At 36.8% G+C, this 26,006-nt stretch overlaps 1 long non-coding RNA gene across 3 annotated transcripts in view; it reads right to left on the bottom strand.

Annotated features, from left to right (window-relative positions):
• The window catches only part of LOC147583228 (uncharacterized), a 264,338-nt gene that overhangs the window by 95,418 nt on the left and 142,914 nt on the right, over positions 1-26,006 (bottom strand). For all 3 annotated transcript variants that reach the window (XR_015246510.1, XR_015246514.1, XR_015246516.1), the window contains 2 exons: positions 9,441-9,617; positions 1,647-1,801 (listed from right to left, as the gene is read on the bottom strand). This is a non-coding gene — a long non-coding RNA (uncharacterized LOC147583228). The remainder of the gene's footprint in view (positions 1-1,646; positions 1,802-9,440; positions 9,618-26,006) is intronic.

The following is a 26,006-nucleotide window of genomic DNA, read 5'->3' as shown; positions in this document are numbered from 1 at the left end:
GAAAGACCCTAAGATATGGAACAAGGATTTCTAGGTTGAGAACTTTGAATTCTCAAACTCCCTGAACCTGTTGGGCCTGTAAAATTGACCCTATACCCTCTTTATTAGAACTTAATAGCTCTCCTTGCAAGAAGTTTATGCAGAGGCCTCAAGTAAGGCAGGTGCCTTACAAGACAATGCTTACCTCTTCAACGATCTACTCCCTTCTACCATCCTGGCAACCATTTTAAAACCCTACCACTAAAAATCTGTCAAATCCTATCACAGCCTGAAGAGGAATGAGAGTAGTCTGCCAAGGAAAAAGAGGGACTCTTGACTGAAGAAGTTCCTGCTGGCTGATATATACCAGCAGGAGCAAGGAAAAAATGCATGGAACTATATTCTCAGATGCACTGAGGGAAGCAGACATAAATCTGATAAAGAAAAGTTTACTGATATGGAATACTTATCTGTACTATATTTCAAATTCTGGCAAGGACCCCAGGAGGCATTACTAATACATGGCTAAGATGACTCTTGGAAACTTACGAAAATTGATAGTCTGCCTTAATGAAGTACAAATGCCAGAATTGCTGCAACAGGTAAGGGAGGAAAGGTTCCAAAGACTCAGAGATGTAAACATTCTAGAATGCATGTACTAGCTAAGGCTGGAAAACCTACCAGTTTAATATGTTCCATGGGATGGCCTGGGGAAAATTTCATTTACTAAATGAATAAGGAATGCCCAGTGGGAGGAGCACCGTCATCATTAAGTTCAGTACAACATGTCCTCTGTAGACGGTGGCTGATGGAGGTGGGGGGAAAGCTAGGACTCATGAAAGTGATGGGGATGATGGGATGATAGAATAGGAATCCAGGTAGCAACTCTTAACTGTTAGAAACAAAACTGGTGCAGTTTTCACAATGAGCAACACAGTGACGTTGTAGAAGAGGACAACTCCACCAACGAAGTTGTGGAGAGGATTAATAAAACACATTATTATTGTAGATAAAAGAGATAGGCAGTCAAGAGGTATATTTCTTAACAATACAATGAAAACTGAGGGAAGAAACATGTGGATGGACTTCTGGGAGAGGGCATAGAGCGTGAAGATTTTGTATTGCATGCTAATGCCACTAGTGAGCATAAACCCCAGAGAGAAACTTAAGTAACAAAGTAGAGAGAATGACTAAGATATAAAGTCAGTCAGTCACTGTCACTGGTCAACCAGTGCTGGGTCAAAGGGATAATAACTGTAGCTTCCATGATGGCAGGGATGGAGGTTATTCATGGGCAATCACTCACCAAGACTGTTCTGGACACTATTCCTGCTGAATGTCTAACTAGCCAACAACAGATACAAATGATGAGCTTCTGATGTGATTCCAGCCTCCTGAAGACCACTCAACCACTTGGTAGAAAGCTGATTATGCATTGGACTCCTCCCACATGGAAAGATCAGCATGTCAGATCCATATACTGATTAGAAATGTCTTTCCTATGCTTGGCTTTCCTGTATATCTAAAAACATATAGTAAAATGTATTATCTATTGACACAGAATTCCACATGACTATGACTCAAAAGGACCAACTTTATAGCGAATGAACCGTGGCAATGGGCTCATGACCATAGGACATGTATAAAACCACCCAGAAATTACTTACCTGCTGAGTGGCAGAATGGGTCTCTTCAATATACACCTAATTATATTCATCAGTTGGTTTTCAAAGTTGTTCTGTGTGCCAAGAAAACATCAGGAAAAATAAGTAATCACCATTTCAGCAGGCATCTTTCCAAGAGACCCACCCTGACCTTAAAGCTGCAAAATAAGGATGAATACATTTTGTGCTCAGAAGCTGCAATGGGGTATTCCCTTGCTTCCATAACTGGTTTTTAAAATAATGAACAAGTACAGCAGCCAATGTCTGAGAATAGCATGGTAACCAGGGATCCTCCGGGGATAACAATCTCAGTCACTCCACCAGGAAATCTACCTAGCAAGCAAAACAGTTAAAAATAAGAAAACAAGGGGCGCCTGGGTGGCGCAGTCGGTTAAGCGTCCGACTTCAGCCAGGTCACGATCTCGCGCTCCGTGAGTTCAAGCCCCGCGTCGGGCTCTGGGCTGATGGCTCAGAGCCTGGAGCCTGTTTCCAATTCTGTGTCTCCCTCTCTCTCTGCCCCTCCCCCATTCATGCTCTGTCTCTCTCTGTCCCAAAAATAAATAAATGTTGAAAAAAAAATTAAAAAAAAAATAAGAAAACAAAATCTGGGAGATGTCATGCAAGAGGGTGATGAATATCAGCTACTGCTAAGAGATCACATGCAGCAACAGGGATTACAACTGATCCGATAACCCTTTCCTTAGAAGTTTCCCAGGAAACTAAGTCAACAGGGATCCTGGAGGAGCTGTTCCCAGATACAGAACACTTCCTAGAAGATCCTACTGGATCTGTATCACTTAGCAGTAGACTATAAAGAATTAAATGGCACTCCACTTCAATACCATATTTAGGGCTAACACAACACCCCCAACTGTTGGAAATATGGGCTGCTAAGAAGCTCTCTGCTATGACCCTCACTATGAATTTCCCTCAGCTGTAGCAGTGAGTGATTTGCTCATGATTACAAACTTTTTCGGTGGGACAACCTTCAGCCAATGAGTGTGTAATGTGAAGATGCAAATCGTTGTCCCCTGGCCTCAATTTGGGACAGATTTGAGTGGCAATGACAGCAGCAAGACTTCCCACAGGATCAGCGAAGACGTCAGGTGCAACCACATGGCGGCCCACCTTCTCAGTATTACTGAGAAGGATCCTCGCTTCCCATGCTATTCTCAGAACCCCTTACTGCTTCCCTAGGTCTCCTCAAATCTCCTGAGAACATTCAGCAGTAAGACTTCTTTGTGATGCTCCCATTCTCAGATTTTGTTTCCAGTATATCTGATCTAAAATATTTGACCATGTGTCCTTCAGCCTCTCACCACATATTTTAATTTTCTTTCAGAGCAATTAATATCACTAGTAATTATACATTTGTATGACTACTAACATGACGGAGAACAGGACCCATAGCTGTTTTGCTGATTGCTTTATCCCTTTACATGTGGCACATAACTCATGCTTATTAAATAGTTCTTGCTTTTTATTGCTACTCAAACCAGATAACAAGATCTGTTTTTTCAACTCTTTTCTTAGTAATACACTCTCCACTCATATGAGTTCTGCAGTCAGCCATATAGAAAAACCTCAAGCATGAAGAAATGCAGTTATTTGCCTTCTCCAGGATGCGAAATTCTTCTGGAGAAAACGGCAGCAACTTGTAGATCCCTGCCACGATCTGTAGCCCCAACTTGTTCCTCAACATAGCTTACCTTTCACATCACCCTAATCCATTGCTTTCCCTTTTCCCCAAACAGCTAATTGAGACTTCTCTAAACTCCGTAAGCACCTCCCCCCTCTCTAATCTGCTGTATGATTACAGAGGACTTAAGCTTCTTTGCACTACATGCATTTGCAAAATATATACACCTATGCTTCTTTCTATGCCTTCTCTCTTGGTGCCAAATCAACTATGAGTACTTTTTGTCTAAGTTTATTGGGACTGTTTTGTTTTTTTTTTTTTATTTTTTTTTTTTAAATTTTTTTTTTCAACGTTTATTTATTTTTGGGACAGAGAGAGACAGAGCATGAACGGAGGAGGGGCAGAGAAAGAGGAAGACACAGAATCGGAAACAGGCTCCAGGCTCTGAGCCATCAGCCCAGAGCCTGACGCGGGGCTCGAACTCACGGACCGCGAGATCGTGACCTGGCTGAAGTCGGACGCTTAACCGACTGCGCCACTCAGGCGCCCCATATTGGGACTGTTTTTACATGTCTCTTTAGGCCAGCACGTATCCTTTCTCCTGCGCTTCACAGACAACCTTCTTAAAGACTTGTTACATTACTATTTCTGCTTCTTCACCTCCCAGTTGTTTCCCCAGTCAAACTCAGCTTGCTTTGTGGAATCCATCATTCCACTGAAGTCACTCATGCCAACACTGCCAACAATCTCATTGGTAATAAAACCAACAGAATCTTTTCAATCATCAGATTACAAAGCTTTTTTGCAAAAATGTACGACAGTCGTCCTATCTCCTGAAATGCCTTTCTTGGCTTTCACAACACCTGCTTGTTTTGGTATTCCTCCCATCACTGTTCAAAATGGTTGTCAGGCAACTCTATCAACTCCCTGTCTTCTGGGATGCCTGTGTTGGAATTCTCCTGAGTCCCTGCCTCTCTCATTTCAGTGCTTTATAATGCTCAAAGGAGAACCCCATTCAGTTCTACTCCATCCAGAACTAGCACAAATCTCTATCTGAGGGTCAAACTCTACTCTATCCCCTATTCCCCTCAGTGCCACTCCACGTTTTCAAACCTGAGTACATTATCTTCCTCACTCCTCCTGCACTGTCATATAAATATCCCATTCACTCAAGCAACACAAGTCAGAAACTTGGGAATGAGGTTTAACTATTTCTCACCTTTCCTGCCTCCAGTTCACCAATTACCAGATAGAGCTTTCTCAAACTGCAGCCAATTATGTCACCCCTTACTTAACTGCCCTTCCTGATCTACATTACCCTAAGATAAAGTCCCGTTTTATTTGACAGACTCACTAGGCCTTTCATGAGCTAAACTCTATTCTCATCAAAAATATTTATTTTATTCTTTTTTTTAAAGATTTTGTTTTTAAGTAATCTCTAAACCCAACATGAGGCTTGAACTTACAACCCCAAGATCAAGAGTCACATGCTGTACCAACTGAGCCAGCCAAGTATCCCAGAAATATTTTATTTTAATCATCTTTCTCTATCTTGTCCAGAAAGTCAGGATAATTTCAAGAAATCAAGCTGCCTAACTTTGAATTTGTTGTGTATTGTCCACATGACATTTATTATTGCCCTGTGTGAAGAGAACAAATTTTCCCACATCTCATTTTTCTATAATCCATTCATATATGCATGAGAATTAATTGATATCTGACATGTAAAATTCTTCCATGGTGCCTTGCAAGTAGGACCCACTCAACAAATTTTACCTTTTTTGAATATATTTAATATTATTATTACTAACAGTAGTGTTTCATTCTACACATTAAATTTCTTCATCCTATATGCTATGCTAATAATACAGTAAATATTAATTAAAGTGATTATTACGTGGATAAAAATAAGAGTTTTACTTTAGAAAAGAAACTGATGACACTACCTAATATTTTACTGTTTTAAACTCTGAAATAATTGCAAGAGTAAGCAAGAAGTGATGGGGGCATGAGGAAGAGAGGAAAGTGGGTGATGGACATTGAGGAGGGCACATGCTGGGATGAACACTGGGTGTTGCAGGTAAGCCAATTTGACAATAAATTATGTTAAAAATAAAGAAAAAAAGGAAAAAAGTGCATTTCAATGAGGTTCAATAAGTATAAACCGAGATCATGGTAGAAAATATTCTAATACATACAAGTGAGAAGGGACAGTAATACTATCTTAGGCACTTCTCATGAAAGGGCTTGAGAAATAAGTATTTTCTAAAATATTCAAAAAGAAAATGACAAGGCATGCCTTAGATTTATTATGCCTATGGCAAAGGAGAGAGCAAACTGTGCAAAAATAAAGCTCAACCCAAGGATGACTTTCAAACTCTCGTATTTAAACCTTCTGGAAGAGAATGATAACTCAACAACTTGACTTATCAAAGACTGCAATCCATACAGCAAGGCTTAAGAAAGATCGGAATGAACAAGCTGCTGCACAGATTCTGAAGGTCATTAGAGTTGGACAGAGTCAGAGCCAGCCACACCATATGGTTGCTGAAAAATTCACTCATCGGAAAGAGCCATAAAATTGTAGTATATTTCTAGAGGCACAAAACTCTGACTATTAAGGATAAAAAAATAACTGCTCACAGAGAATTGGCCAGAGAGGAAAGTGAATCAAGATCAGAAATCTAAAATGCCCGTGCAGCATTTGTGCTCTGTATAACTACACAGCAGACAGGGCCATGCATCTTAGCAGCCATGGAGATAGAGCAATGCACAGAAAGCCCAGGCTGTTTATGACTTGTCTTTAGACATCACTGACAGAACTTCCCCACAGCTGACACATGCCCATCCAAAGACCTTTTGACCCAGTGTGTCCTGACTCAACTACTGCCATGCATTTCCTTCTATTCCACAAGTTTTTTTTTTTTTTTTAGAGTTTATTTATTTGGAGAGAGAGAGAGAGAGAGAGAGAGAGAGAGAGAGAGAGAATGCACATAAGTGGGGGAGGAACAGAGCCAGAGGTACAGAGCAGGCTCTGCACGGCTCTACATGGTCAGCACAGAACCTGATGCAGGGCTCGAACTCACGAACTGTGAGATCATAACCTGGGCTGAAATCAAGAGTTGGAGACTTAACAGACTGAGACACCCCGGAATCCCTCCACAAACCTTTTAGAATGAAGCAAGTATAATTTCTTTTTAATAAAATCATAAACTTTAGGTATCAAAACATATTTCTAAATCAAAATACATCTGACTTGGAGCCTCTGGTGAGTAATTTGATCTCTCATATTATAGCTCCCCAAGTCCCAAGGACTGTTTATAATCAAGAACATTTGAAGAGGGCCTCCTGAGTTTTTGGATTTTGTTTTCCATTGGTCAATACACATTGATCATGTGGGAACGGTCTCCTGAGGGTAAGATCTCACCAGGCTTGCTAGAGGGCATTTTGCCCAAATTTGCCCACAATCTGGTCTTCTTAGGAGTGTCTTAAAACTATTACCTTTTGAGGTCTTGCCAACCCTCCAAAGTAGCAAGAATCATGAATTAGTAACTCAGCAAAATGCAACTTTACTTTTGTTTCCTACAGCCCCTTCAAATGTTATTCAATAGAACACCTCTTCCCCATTTTTGGACAAAACTTCAACAGGCCCCTTGATTTTCTGCTCATCTGTATGTAATTGATCATTTTATCACAAACACTGTCTTATTTCAGTTATTAACATGTCCAGAACAAGATTTTAATTAGAACTCTTCACTTGCTTAAACATAAATCTCTAGCCTAGATCAGCTGTAGTCTGGAGCCTACAAAAGGAGCCAGGAGAGTGAGAGTTTAAAAACATCCTATCCTAATATTCAACGTATCCGAAAGCTCTGACAGCATCTTCAAAGAATGGTAAATCTTTGGCACTACAGTGACATTCCTTGGACATACTGTGTTCATTCAAAAGGAAATTTAAAAACTTATTGAGGATGAATATAACAAAACCAATAATCACAATTACCAATCTGTGGCTATTCCCAGAGATACTCTGACATCATCATCCTTAAGGTTTTGGGTTTTTTTCCCCTTTCTTTTCCTCTTCTTTCTCTAATATCTGATATCAAGTGATTATATCTGAGCCTTATTTATGTGCCAAAGTATAAATAATGCAATGAAGAATCACAAAAGAAGAACCTCTTTACCACTAGTGAGCCATTTATTTCTCAATTCACAAAAGAGGAAGGTAAGGACAATTCTGAAACACTTGCCTGGGGGCTCAGAACTGAAGCGTGATACCTGCCTCTTAACAGAAGTGTGGAATTGAAACAAGTATTGGAATGGAAAAGCATATAAAAAATGACTATGCTGTCAGTTACTTGAGACTTCAGATAAAATGTAAAGTTGAAAGCTGGCAAGCAGAAAAGCTCATGTGGAGAAAGAACTCTATCATAGATGAGAGTATTATTTTTGCTGTCTTATACATAAATCATGGCAAGGAAAAGGAAAGAAATATTTCAACTGCCAAATGGATAACTAATCATGGCACTAACCTCCCTCAAACATGAGGAACATTCATCTAGTCCAATTCAAAATTATTTTTCTCATGTTTTATTGGTTTAGGTTGTCATAGAATTTGCCCCTATATATATATATATACAGAGAGAGTTCATTAATGGCAAGAAGGTAATTCTGTTGATGAGACTGGCAATATGGGAGGAAAGTGTTTCACTGTAAATTTGGAGGACAAATGTTAGTTTCCAATAACAGCTAATATAAGTGAGATAGTGATAGTGTTCTGATCCTCTATAGAAATTGGAGTGCATTTGGAGTATCTTGATTGACACATTTTAAAATGTATTGGTGCGGACAACTTATGAACTCATTTAAAAATGTGGAATAAGATGGGGAACAAACATGACAAGAATTCACATTTAAAAAATGAAGTCAAGAGCTGAGAATGTTTTCTCTGGAGAATACAGGGTTCCATTGGACTCATAGGCTGAGGAACTTGACTATCTTCACCTATTTGAAACTACCATATGAAACAGGAGACATGAGACAAATAGGAGATAAATGCTTCTCTATGATCAGAGAAAAATGAGCAAAACATAGAGGAAGATCATGTTTGGGTAAAAGATAAAATGGGTATTTCAGGAGGAAGAGCATTCTCTGCCAGTAGAGTTGTTTTGATATGACATGTTAGTCACCTTTAGGTTAGAATTTCCCTCAGCTCATTGTTTTGGGGACTCATGAATTCTGATCCATCACCTACTACCATATTGGACTCATGGAACATACTTCATGGGTTAAAGAGGCAAATGTTTCAATATACCTGTTAGCTCTCTACCCCAAGTATTGGTTCTATAGTGCCTCCTATGATTGAGCCTTGGGCCGAAAAGAGAAAGTATTCCAGAATGACAAAATACTTTTGTGTCTTAGACCTTCCAAAATGGATAGCTTCCTCTAATGAGCTCTAAATTCTGCAGAATCCTTTATTTTTTTTTGTTCAATTAATCCATGTTCTCCTTTTTTGTTTTCAATTATGAAGCTATTCTTTATATGTTTCATAACTTAAAAATTCATGTGATAAACTGACAGGCCAAAAACAAAAAACACCCACTTTTCCTTTTCAACATCTATACTGTTGTGATTTATGAACCTCTTTTTATTTGGTTTTCTGTCTTACATTTTTTTAAGTCATAGGTGAAAGAATAGGAATCACTTCTTTGAGCTATATTGTATATGACTATATGAACTACAGTACAAGTCTGTACGAGTCTGTTGTGCATCACACAGTAGAACCAGTAAGATAAATAATGTAGCCGCATAAAAATACCTTATTATTCATGTTATAAACACTTCCGATTTTACCTAAACACAGCCAAGTACAGAGTAGCCATATTACCTTGGTGTTTTGCATAGCAATCATGAAGCATATAAACTGTATGGGTATTTATTTTCAACATTTTTCTGATCATTAAATGGAGGTTAGAGCTAGTTCATCTTTAAATTCAGAATATTATTCTATACATATGGAGCTATAACATTTTTTCCCATATGGTGTCATATTTATTTCCACAAAGGAAATGTGATGACAGAAATTTAAAAAAAAAAAGGTTTCCAAAAAAATGTATTAAAACAACAGTAGATTTCCTATTAAGCAAAGAATTCAGTACCTCATTTTTCAGCCAGTTGAAGGAGCGCCGAGAATGTACTGGCGTTGGAAAAGATACTTCTTTCCAGCCAAACTCTTCAGAGAAGTTCAATAAGAATAATTTCCATTCAGGAATTCCATCTTTCATATGCCAGGTGTCAGGACTGTCAAATCTTTGGACTGTTTAGTCTTATCAAACCTAATAAAACAATCGTACATAACCACTAGGAAACATTTTGTTGCTCTTTTCCACACAGCATCACTTTTAAGTTTAACTTGGTTTACTAAAAACCAGTTTTGCATTTTTGAACATCTTGTTCAGATTTCTAAAGAAGATTTTTCTTGAAAGTATGTCAATATAAAGAGTTATTCAAATATACACATAAAACAAGAATGATATTCAAATGCTTATATACTGAATGTAAACCAGGAGTCATGAAATTAGAATGGTACTCTTTCTGGGGGAGAAATCAGAGGTAGAAACCTTTTAGCCTTATCTTACTGACAGTTAACAGGGAGTTATATGGTGCTGGTTGGGCGTTGTTTTGTGACAAACATTTGAAATTAAGTAGAGAAAAGCGATGTGCAGATTGTCTCCTTGCGCCATGATTCAGTTTCATGATATGCTGGCTTCCCTGTAGGCGTCAAGTTGAAAATACCCTTCCTTTCCTTATTCCTCATAGCTTATAGTTCTTTTTGTGAAGTTTATTTATTTATTTGAGAGAGAGAGGGGCAGGGGAGGGAGAGAGGGAGAGAGGGAGGGAGGGAGAGAGAGAGAGAGAGAGAGAGAGAGAGAGAGAGAGAGAGAGAGAGATTGAATTCCAAGCAGGCTCCCCACTCCCAGCTTGGAGTCCAATGTGGGGCTTGAACTCATGAACTGTAACATCATAACTTGAGCTGAAATCAACAGTAGGATGTTTAACTCACTAAACCACCAGGTGCCCCTATAGCTTATATTTCTATAGCAGGAATGGGATGGAGAGAATTTCTCAAGTGTTACCCACAATTAATTTGGCCATATTTGTTAGCTTAATAACATGTAAATAATACTTCTTTTAATTTCTCCATCAATATATCAGTAAACAAGAAATCAATTAATTTGAGAGGGGGTTGATGTAGTTGCTCAGTGTTGCTCAAACACAGGATAAAGCATGACAAATAATGCATTTTTTCTTCTCTATGTTAAATTACCCATGATTTAGGACAGAATAATATTAATCACTCCTTTACAGGGCTATCCTGGAATTTTTTTTGGATGATCTGAGCATTTCCTGGATGGCATTTAAGAATACAGTGTGTGTGTGTGTGTGTGTATACACACACACACACACACACACACACACACACACACACACACAGTGTCGATTGTCCCTGAAGTCCTCAGCAAGTCCAGCCTTTAGTTAAGAGGAAGTCTAAACCATGACTTGTTTTCATATCACTGGGGTTTACTAGATCCTTTCTGACCATAAATTATAGTTCTAAATTCAAAATTCCTGTCTTAGGTTTAAGACCAAGTCCTTGACCTCTATAGCACTTTTTGGTAGGTGGGTGCATGGTTTATTTGGCTGTGTTTCAGTCCTCCTCCTTTCTCAATACTGGCCTGATACTTCAGTTCCGCCAAGAATGTTTGGTCCTATCTACATTAACCGTGTTTCTTCACAGACCAGACTCTAGTCCTAATACTTGAAATGTATCAGCAAGAATTGTTGACTTCCACAGTATCTAGTCACCAATCTGTTAGAGCCTCTCTGGTAACAACCAACGCCTTGGAATTACAACTAGTAACTAGTGGAATAGAAATACTTGTGACTCTGTATATTCCCATAGCAGTGTGATGCATTTTAACATCATCTATTCTACGTCCCACTTCCAAAAAAGTTGAAAATTACTAATTTTTGGAATTATTAAGGTAATATGGAAATATAATTTATTATTTTTTTCTGAGTGTGTGTAAAATTCTCAAAGCCAGAGAGCTCTTTTCATTTTGTATCCCCTGCAATCAAACTGGGACTTGGCCTAGATGTCTTTGGCCTACCTTGAACAGGCAAATCTAGTTGCTGAATTCTAGTCCTTTCCTGAACTTCATTCTAGCATCTGAGAGCTTCTTTTTAGAGCCTTAGAAGCACTTAAAGAAGAAAAGTTTAAATGAGATTAGCAGTTGCAAAAATTGGTGCCAGAAAAGAGAAAACAATTAATAAGGAAATTGATGGAAAGGGAGAAGAAACAAGGCATGACTCTTACTACCTTCAAAGGTATTATGTACAGGAAATAAATCAAGGTGACTTAGTGATAGCTCAAAGAATCACAGCTGATAAAGAATAGTTTAAAAAACTGATATTTTAGGGAAAACCTGTATGACTTGAATTATCTTCTCCAAGTTTACTTAATATCTTAAATTACAGATTTTCTCCACATCTGTTCCCATGGCAGTTGATGTTTCCATGGCTGATGTTGCCTGGTCATACCCATGTCCATCAAATGGAGAATTTTTCTCCCCCATAGTCAAGGAAGCAGAGAAGTGAGGACAACATAATTCAGATTACCTTGATCTTTCTGTAATTTCTGCTTAAAGTAAAATTTAAACATTTATAAACTTACAAAAATTGACAAATGTGGCACATCCACTCTTCTCTGTAGCAAATGTCTAAGCAAAAATTAAGCATTATTAATAAACTTTATGAAATAAAATATGGAATGAATATTAACCAAATATAAAGGTTAATCTCTATCCTGCTAAACAAGTAAAATTTGAACAAAAAATGTGAATTATCCATGAGAACAAGTCACTGAAGTAATACAGAAGAAAATAATTAGGCAAGAGAAAGCTTTCTGTACTTTTTTAGAGACTGCATTTAGTCCACTTGGATAATGGAAAGTATGTCCTCCCAGCAACCAAATACAATGATCCTGTAGCAGATGCAACATGAATTATTTGGGGGATATACCAAAATCTGATAAATTAATACATAGAAGATCCATAAAATCATTTCTAAGTGATAATTTTTATGATGATGTAAAAAAAATTCTTACACCTTAGAGAGCTCAGCATTACATTTACTTTTCTTGAAGAAATATTCTTGGAACTCAATGATTATTTATTGGATTTTTGTAAGACTATTAAAAGTACAAGCCAGTAATTAGAGCGATTATAAAACTAGAAAAAAAGAATATTTTAGAAAAGGTATGTAAATAACTAATATAGAATGGAAAGCATTCCTCCAGAATACAGCAGAAAGTGGTTAATAGCAGTAAATTTCTTAGCAAAATGTTTTCATGGAATCTCAGTTGTACCTATACTTTTAACTTCGCCTAAAATCTCCAACTTTTCACTGAATCATTTTATTTGAAGTTTCCATAGAGATTAAAAAGTGGCTACATCAGAGTGTATGTGTGAAGCAACTTCTAAAATGGGTGTTATTCACATGATTTCTTTTTTCATATTTATTTTACCCATACTTCTACTCTTCTTATTTTTTAGACATATTTTCCCTCAAACTTTGACCTGCATGTCCTGAGGTAGTTCTCCCTATTTCCTGACACTTCCAAACACAAAACTCTCTCACTCATTACATCTCAGGGGGGTCATGGTTTCTTGTCACAAGAAGGTGTGCTATGAAATTCAATCTATTGCCACTCAACATAACATCCTTCTAATCTCTGGTGATGGTCAGAGGTCAAGGTGGCATATAATACTGTCACACACATCACAGTGAAACACAAAGGATGAATATTCATATTTCAGTGCATACAAAGATGACTGCCAGAGTTTGAATACACATGGCCACACAGTTGTTTGTAGTGTATGTGAGATTCATCCAGACTTCCATGTCTTTCAGCTAACATATTTCCAGTAAATTATTTTCCATGAGTAATTTAAAAATATTTTTATGATTTAAGCATAGAACTTTGAAGGAAATATAAAAAATGTAAGTCATAAGCATTCACAATAGTGACCAGAAATTTCAGCAAGTTGAAAACTATATTTTATTAAAAGTTCACAAAAAGATAGTTGAATAACCTTTTCAAAATTAATGTTGAATTATTTTAAAGTGTTTAAAATTATTTTCTTCTTTATTTGTAGATTTCTATGTCCCTTATACAAAATCATGTTTGAAGATTCAGAAACATTCCATAAATATATCCTGTTTATATATATGATATAAATATATATATGGTATGTATATATAAAAATACATATACTTCATTTATATGTTATATAATGATATGTGTGATAAATATGTATAATATACATATATACATGTATAGGTATATATGCATATATACTTTAGAGAATATTTATCTGTGTATTACTCTGTTCTGCTTGGATTTTCATTTCAAAAGTTTTGAATAAGATTTTATGTTTTGAATAAGATTATAAGTAGTTTGTTAGAATCTAACGAAATACTCTTCATTTTCTGTATGTTCAGTTTCCCTAATGATAATTTTCATTTTTAGCTTCTCTTCTATAAACGACCATCCCAGATGGCATTCCATTGTTTCAAAATTGATACCACTCACCTTCTTTTAGGAAAAGATTGTATTTAATAGGAAGTCTGGGCAGTGTTTTTCTGCAAGAAGGGAGAGAGGGTGTAGCTTGAGGAACAATATTAAGCCTTGTATTTGAATTGTTCTTCTATGAATTACTTCCTAAAATCTGATGTAAGCAAATAACTCTTCCAAGTCTTTAAGAACTGCTTTACAACAGGAAGTATCTCAACAATTTGCTGAAAATATGCGCATCTGTTCACTCAGGAAGTAAGTATCTAAAATGATTATTACCTCTTTTCCCTTAAAGAAACCTGTCATAGTTGTGTCATCCAACATGCACCTTTGCCACGGGTATGTACCGGGGCTGAGAAACACTAACACATTCTTAAAAAGAAATATCTTTTTCCCTCTCTCTCTCTCTCTGTATGTGTATGTATATATATATATATATATATATATATATATATATATATATATATATATATATACCTCCATACACACACACACACACACACATTAATAAATTAAATGTAAAGGTCACTAGGAGAAGGAAAAGACCTTTATTTTATTTACTATGGTCATCTGAGTGCCTAGTTTAGGGCCTGACACAGATGCTTGGTAGATATTTACTAGATGAATGAATGAAAGCTGTTTATGGTCTCAGATGCTGACTGGCACTCTCTGAGTAAGTCAAAGGACCCTGTGCTCTCTCCTGGATTATTGCATCCTCCCCATAGTAATAAAGGCCCCAAGGACATTTCAGGATCAGTTACTCTTCCAGGTGATAAGGCTTAAGAATTGCCTAGAAAGGGACAGCCAGTTGGCTTAGCATCTTGACTCTTGGTTTTGGCTCAGGACATGATCTCACAGTTCTTTAGTTTGAACCTCACATTGGCTCAGAGCTGGTGGTGTGGAACCTGCTTGGGATTCTCTGTCTCCCATTCTTTCTGCCCCTCGCTCTCTGTCTCTGTCTCTCAAAACTAAATAAACACTAAAAAAAAAAAAAAAAAAAAAAGAATTGCCTAGATAGGTATGGGGGAAACACCAAATATGGAGATAAAAGCTATGTAAAAATTAGGAGGGAAACAAAAAACACACAACACTAAGAACTAGGCAAGAGACGTATTATTATGGTCCAGATTATCACTAGCATCTGGTTAAACAGAAAAAGATGGTCCAAGTATCTAGATCTCTTTCAGATTCCATATTCTATCATTATATGACCATTGTGTCCACAACACACACTAAGTTTACTTATATACTTATATTCATACATTGTTCTTGTACTAATAGTAAGCAAGCCTAGATGGGATTTGTTAGGAACTCTCTCAGGTCACTGAGGAATGTAAAAAGTGAAGGGTCCTACCATCTTCCTTAGTTCTGATTTTGACATTTCTTTCTCTTGTGTAAGTAATACTTATTTCAAGTTTAGTTTAACAATGTCTTTGTGAATTCTCCATTAGTTCAGTTTCTGCAGGGTATGATTTTTTTTTTAAGTCTCTAACTCATTTTTTTAAGTTTAATTTTTAAAAATTTATTTATTTATTTTAAGAGAGAGAGAAAGTGTGTGAGTGGGGGGAGAGACAGAAAAAGAGGAGAGAGAGAATTCCAAGCAGGCTCCGCAATATCAGCTCAGAGCCAAAAGCAGGGCTCAAACTCATGAACCTGAGCTAAAATCAAGAGTCAGTTGCTTAGCTGACTGAGCCACCCAGGCACCCCTTTACTAACTTATTTTTAAGGAACAGATTTTGAAGCTAGAGTAGGAATAAGCATATGAAAAGATGTTCAGAGCACCTGGATGGCTCAGTCAGTTAAGCCTCAGACTCTTACTTTAGCTCAGGTCATGATCCCAGGATTCACAAGTTCCAGCCCCTTACAGAGTGCTCTCCCTCTCTCTGCCGCACCCCAGCACCCCCACCTCTCTCTCTAATAAAAGGAAAAAAATGTTCAAGATCATTAGTCATCAGGGACACACAAATTAAAGCCACAGATAGACACCATTACACATCTATGAGAATGTCTAACATTCAAACAATTAGCAATACCAAAAATTGGTCAGCATGCTGCTGAACTCTCAGACACTGCTGTCAAGATCACAAAATGCCGCAGCCATTTCCAAACAGGAAAAGAGTTTGACAGTTTCTTTGAAATTCAGCATATACCTCTACGGCCAAGCAATCCCAGTCCTAGATATCTGCCTAAAATAAATAGAGGATGTTAATGAACCAATTTGAAAGTACTAAGAGAAAATAGAAAACTACCATTAGAATGCTATAGTAAAACTTGCCACAGACAAAATCCACAGATGGATACTAAAATGGGTGGGTGAAAGTTTTAGCTGAAAGAGGATATTTGGATATTATGCCTCCACAGAATTTAGTAATTACAGTAGGGAAAAAAAAGTAAATTTAGAATGAAAAACTTTAGCAGACACTACCACAGTCAAGGAATTATGGTTAACATTACCAGTCATATATATTGACTCCATGGACCCCCTGATACTATGTACTGAGAAGGACACATCACTTCTGTGATATTCTTTTCATTAATTTATGACTTCAATCTAATCATGAGAAAACAGTGGACAAACCCAAGTTGAAGGACCTTGTACAAAATAGTTGAACAGCACACCTCAAATGTGTCAAGGTCATAAAAGACAAGAAAAGACAGAGGACTCAGAGATGAGAGGAGACTACATTGGCATGTCAGTGCAACATGGAATTCTGGATTAGATGTGGAACAGAGAAAGAACAGTGATGAAAGAACTGGTAAAATGTGAATCAGACTTGCACTTTGGTTAATAATATTGTACCAACGTTCATGTCTAGTTTTTGATAAATGTTTTGTAGTCACATAAAATGTTAATATAAGAGGAAGCTGGGTGAAAGTAAATGGAACCCTATGCACTGCGTCTGCAATTATTTTACAAGTATAAAATTATCTCAATATTAAAAAAATCAAACTTCTTATCATTTATTCAGTGGTAGGTTATCAATGCTATTCATTCCATGCTGCCCATTTGAGAGTCTTTATTATTTAGAACATTTCCTCATTTCCCCCCTAGCATTTGGCAGCCTTGGGATCATAGAGAAAACATGAAAATATCTCTAAACACCATGGATATAATTTTTAATAGTTCTTTCACTGGCAGTAAACTCTTGTATCAAACAGACATCAAAAATTCAGTAGCTTAAAAACTATAGTTTATTTCTCTAACCAAAATAGTTAAAGGTGGGACTTCCAGGGTATCAGGCAGGTATGGTCCAAAGGGTGACCCAGAAAGCCAGGTTTCATATGTATATTTTTCCCACCATCCTCTAAGGTGTCTATTTCATGTGTGATATGTCAGTATTTCCAGGTTAGAACTTGTTAGCAGTAAAAAAGAAAAACTCAGGAAGCACTGCCTAGTATTAAGAAATTGTCCTGAGGTGGCACATGTCACTTTCACTCACATAAACTAAGACATCTGGCCACATCTAACCCTAAGGAAGTCTGGGAGCTTTACCAACTACGGATTCTATTGCTGTGGAAGAAGAGAAGCAAGGACTTGGTGGTTGGCCACCAATCTTTAGCATAAGAATAATGAGTGTTTTTAAGAGATTTCCAATTTAACGGCTGCTTTACAAAATTGAAGAACTTCATACATCAGAAAGAATATTTAAGAAATATGGATAGTGTTATAAATATTGATGATAATAAATGACATTTAAATAGTAGGTTGTGCTTCACAAAAGATTTTCCCGTTGAACATCACATTTAATTCTGTGAAATAAGTAGATTAATTCCAATTTACACAGTAAGAAATTAAAACAGAGAGATAAAATATCTAATGTCAGTGCAAGGGCACAATTTAAGATTTTCTGACCCAACATGGGCATTTTCTTCATAGATTGTTTATGGCTACCCTCAGTTTAATTGTCAAGAATGGCTTAAAACTTGGAAAATAAAATCTCACTTCAATACCATTAAAATCACATTGTTAGAAAATTGTATACTGTTTTCAGAGAATTAGGAGTTGAAGAGTGAGTCAAACTCTCCTTCTAAACATGACTTAACTATATTTGTTCAGTTTTTAATGACTGAATGTTTCATTTAGACCAAAGAACCACCAATTCCAGGCCCTGGGTAAAATCCAGACCTCGAAGTCTCCTATTATTCCAAGAGTACATTTCCAAATATTTTATTTCCTTAATTTGTCTCATGTGCTAGTTTTGTCCCAGGCAGGTCTCATTCAACTCCAAGTTCAAACAAGAGCCTTCAGTCTCACAATCTCTCATCTCTCCTCCAATTTGTTTTGGCTGATCGCCTCCCACTGTGACCACACTATTTCTCTCACTTGCACAGTTGATGCCATATGTCACTGCTGTTTGCAAGGGAATACTTGAAAGGGTAGGTTCATTTGTAAGGGAGCAGGGCTAAAGGACAGAACTCACAAGGAGTAACTCCGCAATCCTGACATTCCATTACTGACTCCCTTAATGTGGAGTGATAACATAAAACCCCTGCACATCACAAGACCCTAAGTAAGTATTGTGGTCCTTCCTTCCTATCCATATAAAATTTGTGTCACCCTGTAACAAGGCTGCCAAAACACTGATCTGATTTTTCACCGGTGGAAGTTTAGGTTTATGAATAGTAGAACTCATGTATGCCTTTGTTCTACAATAGTAAAAGCATCCCAGAAACTCTAGCCTAAAGTCTTGGTATCATACCTTAAGAGGACTATTTCTGCCTGGAGAACTGCTGGAGAGGTGAAGGGCCTCAATGACATTCCAAGAGAAATAACAAGGGGGCATGCTAACGCTGGATAAGAGAAAACTGGCATTTGAAGAGTTATCTCCAAATATCTCAAGGGCAGCACTAAATTCAGCAATCTTAGTGAGGCATCATTTTGCATTGTGTAATAGGGAGAACCACATTTTGGTGATTATTAGGAATCAGGTAGCAGCTCAACATGAGGAAAATTAGGTTTAAACATAAGAAGTGGGTAAAAAAAAAAAAAAAAAAGAAGGGGTAGCACTCCAAGTGAACTAGTTTCTCGTCCCTTGGAAAGCTTCAAGCAGGAGAGCAGCAGTCTGAGAGACTGTGGTTGAGAGTACATGCTGAGCCACTGTGCCTGAGTTTGCAATCTCGGACCCACTGTTCTTTAGTTTCCTTTCAGTGTCAATGGAATAATAATACCACGTATCTTACATAGGTTTATGATAATTACTTTATACACGAAACACTGAGATGAATTTGTAGCACAAACTAAATGTTCAACAAATGTTTATAAATACTTTTGAAATGCCAGAACCGAGGAAAAATATGGTGCAAATGGGGAAGAAAACAAAACAAAACAAAAAAAACCCCAAACATACACAGGACTGAAAAACTGCACTGAGTGTTGTAACAGACCTGCAAGTTCCCTTTAAGACTCTCTATGGTCTGCTCTCCCTATTATCTTTATTCAAGGGCAAAGTATTACAGGGTAGACAATGCTCTAAAAGTATACAAATCAGAAGCCAGGAAACATGAAGTAGTGTACCATGGTACAACCAACGTGCCATGGCGTATTCATGGGCTATGACTGCATTTGTCAGTTTAAATCAGTTTCACAGACACTTAACAAGCCGATCAGTTGAAATTATTGCATGTGGCCATTTCAAGCATTAAAACTGATACAAAAAAGTTACATTCACTTGTTAAGTTTAAGTTACTCATTACAACTTTTGAAAACATGAAAACATGTCTAAAAGACATTGCGCCTCCATGTTTTTATTACTATTCAATAAAATACAGATAATATCATAGTGTTTGTCATCAAGCTTCACGAAGACCCCAACATCACTTCCAGATAATGTGTGCTGATTAAAGATAATGATTTTCTACATGTCTCATGATGTTAAAATATATTAGAGGTACTAGATTCAATGCTCTTTTTAAATCGTTTTATTTTTTTAAAATCCTTCATTAAATCCCAATATATAAATTGGCATTAGGCCAAGTGACATAAGTTTGGATACCTTCCTTCAAAGGAAATTCATAGTTTTAAAATTGTGTGAAAACCATCTTGTAGTGATCTTTCATGGTATCAGCTGTGACTTCCTGTTGGGCAGAAAGAACTAACCTCGATGGATGGAAATGGTCCAAAATGCAAGTTTCTTCTTCTGTTATTATGACTCAGTGGTAGTCAATTCCAAACAAGTATATATCTATGTATAACTGAGGATCACTTTTTAAGTAAGTTACTGTGCTTAACTAAATGTAATATTTATAAACAAAATTGATGCATCCCGGGTACTTACAGTGTTGTTTTTGTTTTTTTTTTTTTTTTTCTGCTCTGAAGTCTGGATCCCAGACAATATTTAGCAGTATCACTGAGCTGCTATTGAGCAATACTCACATACATCATTGGAAATTTTGCAGTTTTTAAGAAAGCAGAGCATCTTATCTGTGTTAGTCTTGGGTTGGATATATTTTACAGTTGCTTTTCTTGCTTTTTAACAAATTCTGTTTTTAAACTACCCTGAAAAAATTTTGTTTAGACACTGAAATTTTGTTTTTATCACAAATGTTCCTCTTTCCCCCACCAATATGGAAAGTGTAAATGGGAGGCTTAAGAGGACTTTGAACACCTGAATGTATTATCATCAAAATAGTTTGGGAGCTTATAGTAAAGTGAAAGAACACTGAAACTTGAGTCAGAATAATTTACTCTTAAAGTACTTTAGACAATTTAAGTAGCCCCATTGGATCTATTTTACCAAAAGTAAAAAGGGTGATAATGTCCCTATTATCAATCCGTTATAAACAAAGAGAAAAATGAAGAATTATATACTGTAGAAGGTTGGTGATATGAGTTGTATCTATGTGAATTTTTAATGATTCCTTTAGTCTTAATACTATAATTCTGGATTCAGAAAGGAGCTACCAAACAGAAGCCATGCTAAACAATTTCCAGTAAAAACACATGACATGAAACAGTTCTCCTTTAATCATTTTCTCCCTGAATACCCACTGACAATTGGCTAGCTGTGATGCAGGCATTTATTTATAAATACATTCAGGCAAAGAGTATAATGACTGGAGAGCTGCAACGTGGCTGAAAAAGCTTATTTAATCGTTTTAACAGTCATCCAGGGTTTATTGGTGAATTTATTTGATTAACTGCAGAAGTCTGTTAAGATAAATGTAAATAAAATCTAATGGAACCAGTCAAAGCCAAAAAAAAAAAAAAAAGTGAATGAAAGGCAAATAACACATCATTTGCAAAAGGGAAGGCATACAAATTAATTCCTAGATACATATCTCACATTGTGATTAGCAAAATACTTTAATACTCAACATGAAACCACAGGGATGATGAGAAACAACAACAACAAAAAACCCCACTTAGCAGGTATTGATGAATATAAACTTAGATACAAATGTACATTGAATGTAGTTGCAAAACTGAAAATAATAGAGCTAAAGTCACAATATTGGCATGGTTATATTAGATATTGTCACTCAGGAAACTGGATGGGCTGACAGATGCAGTCAAAATCTATCACCAAAACATTAACACTCTTTTTTTTTTTTTAACGTTTATTTATTTTTGAGACAGAGAGAGACAGAGCATGAACGGGGGAGGGTCACAGAGAGAGGGAGACACAGAATCCGAAACAGGCTCCAGGCTCTGAGCTGTCAGCACAGAGCCCGACGCGGGGCTCGAACCCACGGACCGTGAGATCATGACCTGAGCCGAAGTCGGACGCTTAACCGACTGAGCCACCCAGGCGCCCCTTAACACTCTTATTGGTCACAATATTCCTGGTGCTTTGGGGTAGAGATCAATAAATTCTGTGAGAATGGTGAAGACTGTGGGTTATTCAATTAGACTCAGAAGCAACTTAGATAGGTCTTCTATGCAAACTTTTAGTATTTATTCCTCACCTAAACAGTACCCATCAATCCTCCCAGATGAAGTATAAAGGAGGAAAGGCAACATTATGTGACCAGCATCTTCAACTCTGCCAAGGAACGTTTGTTATTCTTTCTTAACAGGACTGTTTCCCCTGGTGGGCACTAGAACAGGCATATAGGCAGATTTGTGAGGAAGAGCAGTTGAGGGAAACTTTCTAGGACTGCTTAGAGGGGGCCGATTTTCTATTGTTAAAGAAAATTTGAAAAAAAGAAAGAAAGAAAAGTCTCTATCATTAACTTCAGTTTAACTATTCCTGAGAAACAGTCAAGCTGCTTGACTTTTTCTAGAGATACAGAATAGTCTGAAGTTCTGTGTACAGTAAGGGCATACCATAAGGCAGAGAAGGGTATCCGACTAGTGATTACAGAAAAATAAATTCCATGTTACTTCTCTATTCATTGTATACAGTGTTTGAAAATACCAAAATCAATCACATGGTGTTCCAATAAGTTCCAAAAAGATAATCTATTATGACCAAAGGATCGTAAAGATCAGGGATGACACTTACATGGGCCCCTTGTGCTTTGGAACATATGCTAAATCATAGCTTGGTCAGCTGATTAATTGGTAATTTTTTTGCTGAGTTGACAAGAAATCTAAAATTAGAACTCAAAAGGGTTTCTAATATTCTGATTAAAAATATTTTTAAAATCTAAAGAAAAAAAAAAATCCCAATGTTTTGAAGATAAATAGAACAGGTTTCTCATGGAGCATAAAATTTGGTAGAGAACTGGTGTTTTCAAAGCTACAGGGCTGGATGCCATTTCAAGATTCTAATTTCTTTTCTTCTTTCTCTGTCAAACAGGCAAACAGCTCTACATGGAGTCCTTACAGGAAAGACATGAGAAAGGATGGAAAAGAGGAAGGAACCAGAAGTCTTTGTGGGCATTTTCCCCCAATTTTTAAGCTCTTAGGAGAACCTAGAGGATTTCATGATAAAACCAAAGTTTCCTGAGTTTCATGGACATAAATTTCTAACCACAAAGGGAAAAGGATTATCCTACACTGGGAAGATATGCCCCAAGAGTATGAATAAGAGATAGAGGGAACCACAATTTGTTCTTGAGCAGTTCCTCTGTGAAGCTGACCAAATCTTAAAAAAAATAATATGGATGAATGGATGAATGAATGAATGAATGAATGAAGAGCTGTGTTATTCATTTAAGCACACACACCTGGAAGGTTTGCAGAAGAGTCTGCCAAGCATATATGGTAAGCAAAAGAGAACAAGTGAACTTGAAGAGCCTATCAACTTTCTACAATAGTCATCAGAAAAGTAAACCACAGGAATCAAAGACCATGGTCTATATCTAGAATGACCAACATGTCCCAGGTTACCTAGGACTTCTGCAGTTTTAGCACATAAAGTTCTGTCTAGGAAAACTCTCAGTTCTTGGCAAACCAAGACATGTGTAATGCCCTAAGCCTCCCTCCCTGCTACACACAATGTGTAAGTATATGGAACAAGTATAAAATGGGTATTTCAAGGAGAACTAAACTTTCCACTTGTTCTAAGGAATGGGAATTGAGAGTCAGAATTCAAAAAGAGATATAGAAAATAAAGTTTTATTTTTACATCAAAGCTTATGAAATAAAGGGACATCTATAATATTTGAATACCATCATAAAACTAAAGAACATCAACAGAATTTTCCAGGTAAAAATTAGTAGCCTCAAATCCTACACTGAGCTAAATCATTGGGTACAACCACCAAACAGTTACACTTTTGCAAAATTCAGAAAACACAACAGCATTCTTGAAAGAGGTGCTTAAAGGATTATTAGTTGATCTAGAGGTGAATCAAAGGGAAAACTCAAGAAGTCGAAAACTGTATAATAAGAAATCACATGTAAGCCCAAAAAAACAATTAAAATTAAATCTAAACAATGTTTGTAAAAATATTAGTACAGTTAATTGTTAAAAGTCTCACACACACACACACACACACACACAGAGTAATATTAGTCATAAAAAGAACAGGATCTTGCTATATGTGACAATATGAATGGACCTAGCAGGTATTATGCTAAGTGAAATAAATCAGACAGGGAGAGACAAATGCCATATGATTTTACTTATATGTGTAATCTTAAAAACAAAACAAAAAACAACCAACTAACAAAAACACAGACTCCTAAATACAGACAACTAATGGTTGCTGAGGAGAGGGGCGGGGGTGGTAGGAGAATGGGAAAAATGGGTGAAGACGAGTGGGAAATATGGGATCCCAATTATGGAATGAATAATTCATGGGGATAAAAGGTACAGCACACAGAATGAAGTCAATGGTATTGTAATAGTGTTGTTGGTGACAAATAGTAGCTACATTTGTGATGAGCAGAGCATAATATAGAGAGTTGTCCAATCACCATATAGTACACTTGAAAGTAATGTAACACTGTAAGTCAACTATGCTTCAGTAATTTTTATACTTCAAACAATCTTCATCATTTATGTCTATACAGTAAAACCTTGGTTTGCAAGCGTAATTCATTCTGGAAACACATTTGCAATCCAAAGCACTTGTATATCAAAGAGGATTTTAAGAACTATTGACTGAGTTGTGATCATGTGACATTCGGCATCATGTACTACCTGTACTGCAAGACATCACTCATTTATCAAATTAAAATTGATTAGAAACATTTGCTTGTCTTGCGGAAAACTCACAGAACAAGTTACTCACAATCCCAGTTTTTAATGTACTTACAAATTGCATATTCAAAGACAGGGAATAAAAATTAAAACATTCTCCACTTTTAAATTTACCTAAAAAAGGTTAAATTGAGTTGTTAATGTGTTTGATTTTATAATAATATGTAGAATAAAGTGTCTAGAGATTTTCATAGATTTTTTAAATGAAAGAAAAAGAAAGCAAAGGACAAAATAACAGACATAGGAAGGTAGTATAAAGAGAATGTATAAAACAATTACTAAAGTAGGTCTAGTCATATTGCTTATGATGATTAATGTTAATAAGTTCAACCATTTAAATTATGAAATTTCCCATTTGCAGTTTAAAAAATAATTTATCATATGTGTTATAGATAAGACAGATGCCTAACTACAAAGATGGCTTTGGACATCCAATACTTCTGTCTCCTGAAACCCCACTGTTGCATCATAAAGACAGTATTTTAGGGGCACCTGGGTGGCTCAGTTGGTTGAGCATCCAATTTCAGCTCAGGTCATGCCCGTGGTTCATGAGTTCGAACCCTGCATGGGGCTCAGTGCTGACAACTTAGAGCCTAGGGCCTGCTTCGGACTCTGTGTCTCCCTCTCTCTCTGCCCCTCACTTGCTTGCTTGCTCTCTCTCTCCTTCAAAAATAAATAAAAACATTTAAAAAAAAGACACGATTTTAGTAGACGTAAGTCCAAAGGATGGAGAAAATAGGAATAGAAATAATAGAAACAGGACTTTACGGCCTGGAAAGCATATAAGTGAGTGCTTTGTCCTAGAGTTCAGTATAGAATCTTCAAAAGACTCAGGAATTAATGTCCACAGGTAGCTTTTGGAGAGAGGGAGGTGGTTGGGAAATTGAAGGTTGGATGAGAACAGACGTCTGTCTAGATTCCCTCTCCCACTCTGCCCTGTGTCTGCCTGTCCCTTGCCCTATGGGATGTCTAAGGGCCCACTCTCTGGAAACTTGAAAGAGAGGATCTCTGGACTGAGGGACATCAAGAAAATTTAGGGCAGGTGTGCTATAACAACAACAACAACGACAACAACAACAACAACAACAACAGCAACAACAACCCAGGGAGACCAGAGGAACACCTGCAACCTGCCCAGTGAGAACTTTCATGGAAAATCTAATCACACCAAGAGAAGAGTAAAGAGACTGACACAAAGGGTGTCCCAGCAAATGGCCTGGTCTAGCAATCTTTCTATGAATCTCGGGATCAATAGGCATCATACGCACACAGAGCTTATAACAAGATTTGCAGGCTCTTCACTCTTAAAAACAGTAAAGAAACCAGAATTCTCAAGCATTTTAGGAAAGCCTCTAATATGAAAAATAAGAGATCAAACAAAGAGAAAACAACAACAATTTGGAAGAAAAGAGAAAGAAAAAGAACATATGAGTAATCTACAGGAGATACTGAATCTGAGACCTGAGTATACAAATAATATATTATTCAAAGAAATG

The sequence above is a fragment of the Puma concolor genome, chromosome A2 (assembly GCF_028749965.1).
Source record: "Puma concolor isolate L17-30 chromosome A2, mPumCon1.1.hap2, whole genome shotgun sequence".
NCBI classification, from domain to species: Eukaryota; Metazoa; Chordata; class Mammalia; order Carnivora; family Felidae; genus Puma; species Puma concolor.
This window is presented reverse-complemented; position numbering and strand designations above follow the sequence as displayed.